The sequence below is a fragment of the Salmo salar genome, chromosome ssa19, assembly GCF_905237065.1.
Source record: "Salmo salar chromosome ssa19, Ssal_v3.1, whole genome shotgun sequence".
Lineage (NCBI taxonomy): Eukaryota > Metazoa > Chordata > Actinopteri > Salmoniformes > Salmonidae > Salmo > Salmo salar.
In genome coordinates, this window is record NC_059460.1 from 24,484,839 (window position 1) to 24,488,633 (window position 3,795).

A 3,795-nucleotide genomic window follows, 5' to 3' on the forward strand; every position below is an offset into this window, starting at 1 on the left:
AGAATGTGGAAGAACAGTATATCTCCAGTGATGATTTCAGTTTGTGGAAGAACAATATATGTGACATGTTGCATGACACTTGTAAGATGTCCTTTTTTAATACCTGATATGATGTTTTAAGTACTTTCAAGTACAGATGCCCTTCATGTAAATAACTTAAATGCAATATGTAGTTAATTCATTTAATGGAGGTTCATTTAAAGGTGGTCTATCAACTTTAGCACCGATGACTTTTCTTAAAAGTTGAGTCATGAAATCTTAGTCTCATTTAAAATGAAGCCCTCAATGTGAACATAACATAGAATAACTACAAAAATAGAATACAATTAAATTAATTCAATCAAAAGAAGTACAACTTGTACATATCAAATATGGATCAATGTGATGTGCCAATATGCATGTCCATTATGCAGGTCCCTAAGGTCAATATTACAAAACGTTCAGAAAACCATTCTCTTTGCGTTTAACACTATGATCTGCAATTAAGTTTTGAATTGCGTTAAACCCATGCTAAAGGCAAGAAATGTCCTGTACTGAGGTGACAGCAGTAAATAAGTATTAACTGCTTAGAGTTGATGCTAAATGTGGTGACAGAGATGTATATTGTAATGAATAAAAAAAGGGAATCATTAGGATATTTTATTGTTAGAACAACATGTTGCATGTTGATGGGATGTTAGTAAACTATTCTCTGTGCAATACATGTGACTTTTAACCACCTCACTGAAGTGATCTGTAGTCCAGCTGGTCGCTTGAGAACAGAATCTGGGAGGTGACTGAAGACTTCACATTGCATCCTCATCACCTTGAATGGTTTTGCTGGTTGTGCTTGTTGTTTCTCGTATGGGACAGTGTAGAAACTGTTGAACAGATGCAGCTTGCGCTCATCAGTCAACTTTCCACAATCCTTTCTGCACGTCGTGGAACACGCTCTTCCCTGCAGGATACAGTGTAACGTTACATATAACTAGCTAGCTACTGTAGCCATGTCGAATCATCCGGTGGATGGACAAAAAGTAGCTAGCTATGTTTCTTCTATAATCTAGCAATAACATTTGTAACGATAATGTATAAGTTAGTAGCCAACGAACTTTAGCTAATATTTTCTCTATAGTTACAAATTAGACAACCCAGAACATACATGTTAGTTACTGTACTCTATAGCTAGCTAGCTTGATTGTTTGATATACGGTTCTTCCACATACCTCTTTTGGACAGCTTTTCCCAGTTTTTTCTTGACCCTTACGATTTGTATAGGGTTTTCCCGCATCCCGTAAGATCTTCCTTTGCCTGTCTTTCCATTCTTTTAGTTTTGTTTTACGTTTCTTTCCCACATTTCGGTGATTTTCATCAGCAACAGAAAAGTTGTGCGCTTGTCCGTCCATTCTGAGTGGTGCACATAAACGGTTATTCCACGAGAGCCTATCTTTAAATTTAAACATATTGTTAATTAGCACGTGGAAAGCTTGTGAAACCGGTTCACTATAGAAAAAGGGTGTCCAATAATGATTTTTCATGTATATCTCGTTTTTTTGAAAAATGTCACATATACGGTTCTTCGTCTGTAGGATTCATATATATTTAAAAAAAAAAACATTAACAATAAGGCAGTGTTTATTTTGCCTCTTGACGGTTTCATTTTATGTATTTAAAAAAAAATGTTGGCCTCCAATCCACTGGGCTATATTTTAACAATAAGAAAGATAATGCAGCAGTGCACCTCAGTACATTGTCTCGATGAAATGTTAACAATGTATAATAGAAGAAAAAGCACAGTTCTGTTCAGATGAGTACATACTGTTCAATACATTATTGTACGACGCCAGTGAAGTAATCATAACTTAGTTACAGATCCTGATAAAGTGATGTTAGAATGTGTCTGGGTTTCTCGGTACATTCCAAATAGTTCCCCATTTCTCCTTGTCCTCATCTTCAGACTTCACCACACACTCTCTCTCTGTCCTTAATGTTTGAGGTCTGGGGGATGAACCTTACACAAGCTCAGAGTACTTAGAAGCCCGTCATGTGTGCCTGCCGCCTCCCATGGGACTGAGGCCAACTCGCCTACTCACAGGTCCCGTCAAGTTGATGTCCTTTTACTCAGTGGCACAACACAGACAACATTTTTTGACCAGACAATGCACAATCTTCCTCTGCTGTACGTCTGAGTTCAAGTGGACACAGCTGCATATTTTGACTGAATGCCAATGCAGTGCCTGGTGCTATTTGATGAGGTGAATGGAGGGAATTACTTCTACCACATTCGACCAACACTATACATTTACATTTAAGTCATTTAGCAGATGCTCTTATTATAGTGCGACTTACAAATTGGTGCATTCACCTTATGATATCCAGTGGAACAACCACTTTACAATAGTATATCTATATCCTTTTTTTGTGTGGGGGGGGGTTAGAAGGATTACTTCATCCTATCCCAGGAATTCCTTAAGGAGGTGGGGTTTCAGGTGTCTCCGGAAGGTGGTGATTGACTCCGCTGTCCTGGCATCGTGAGGGAGCTTGTTCCACCATTGGGGTGCCAGAGCAGCGAACAGTTTTGACTGGGCTGAGCGGGAACTGTGCTTCCGCAGAGTTAGGGGTGCCAGCAGGCCAGAGGTGGATGAACGCAGTGCCCTTGTTTGGGTGTAGGGACTGATCAGAGCCCGAAAGGTACGGAGGTGCCGTTCCCCTCACAGCTCCGTCGGCAAGCACCATGGTCTTGTAGCAGTTGCGAGCTTCAACTGGAAGCCAGTGGAGTGTGCGGAGGAGCGGGGTGAAGTGAGAGAACTTGGGAAGGTTGAACACCAGACGGGGTGTGGCGTTCTGGATGAGTTGTAGGGGTTTAACCTCTTACATCTAGACGTTCCGCTAGCGGAACACCTGCTCCAATATCCAATGATAGGCGTGGCGCGAATTACAAATTCCTCAAAAATACAAAAACTTCAATTTTTCAAACATATGATTATTTCACAGCATTTTAAAGATAAGACTCTCCTTTATCTAACCACACTGTCCAATTTCAAAAAGGCTTTACAACGAAAGCAAAACATTAGATTATGTCAGCAGAGTACCAAGCCAGGAATAATCAGACACCCATTTTTCAAGCTAGCATATAATGTCACAAAAACCCAGAAGACAGCTAAATGCAGCACTAACCTTTGATGATCTTCATCAGATGACAACCCTAGGACATTATGTTATACAATACAGGCATGTTTTGTTCAATCAAGTTCCTATTTATATCAAAAACCAGCTTTTTACATTAGCATGTGACGTTCAGAACTAGCAAACTTCCGGCGAATTCACTAAGAATTTACTAAATTACTCACGATAAACGTTCACAAAAAGCATAACAATTATTTTAAGAATTATAGATACAGAACTCCTCTATGCACTCGATATGTCCGATTTTAAAATAGCTTTTTGGTGAAAGCACATTTTGCAATATTCTAAGTACATAGCCCAGGCATCACGGGCTAGCTATTTAGACACCCGGCAAGTTTAGCACTCACCAATATCAGGTTTACTATTATAAAAGTTTGATTACCTTTTGTTGACTTCATCAGAATGCACTCCCAGGACTGCTACTTCAATAACAAATGTTGGTTTGGTCCAAAATAATCCATCGTTATATCCGAATAGTGGCGTTTTGTTCGTGCGTCCCAGACACTATCTGAAATGGTAAATCAGGGTCGTGCGCATGGCGCAATTCGTGACAAAAAAAATCTCAATATTCCATTACCGTACTTCGAAGCATGTCAACCGCTGTTTAAAATCCATTTTTATGCCATTTTT

At 39.4% G+C, this 3,795-nt stretch overlaps 1 long non-coding RNA gene across 1 annotated transcript; it reads right to left on the reverse strand.

Moving 5' to 3' along the window:
• Window positions 1–624: 624 nt before the first annotated feature.
• On the reverse strand, window positions 625–1,264 carry LOC106578595 (uncharacterized). The gene is made up of 2 exons (XR_001322484.2): window positions 1,206–1,264; window positions 625–937 (listed from the first exon to the last, which is right to left on the reverse strand). It is a non-coding gene; the product is annotated as an uncharacterized lncRNA (long non-coding RNA).
• Between the last annotated feature and the right edge of the window lie 2,531 nt (window positions 1,265–3,795).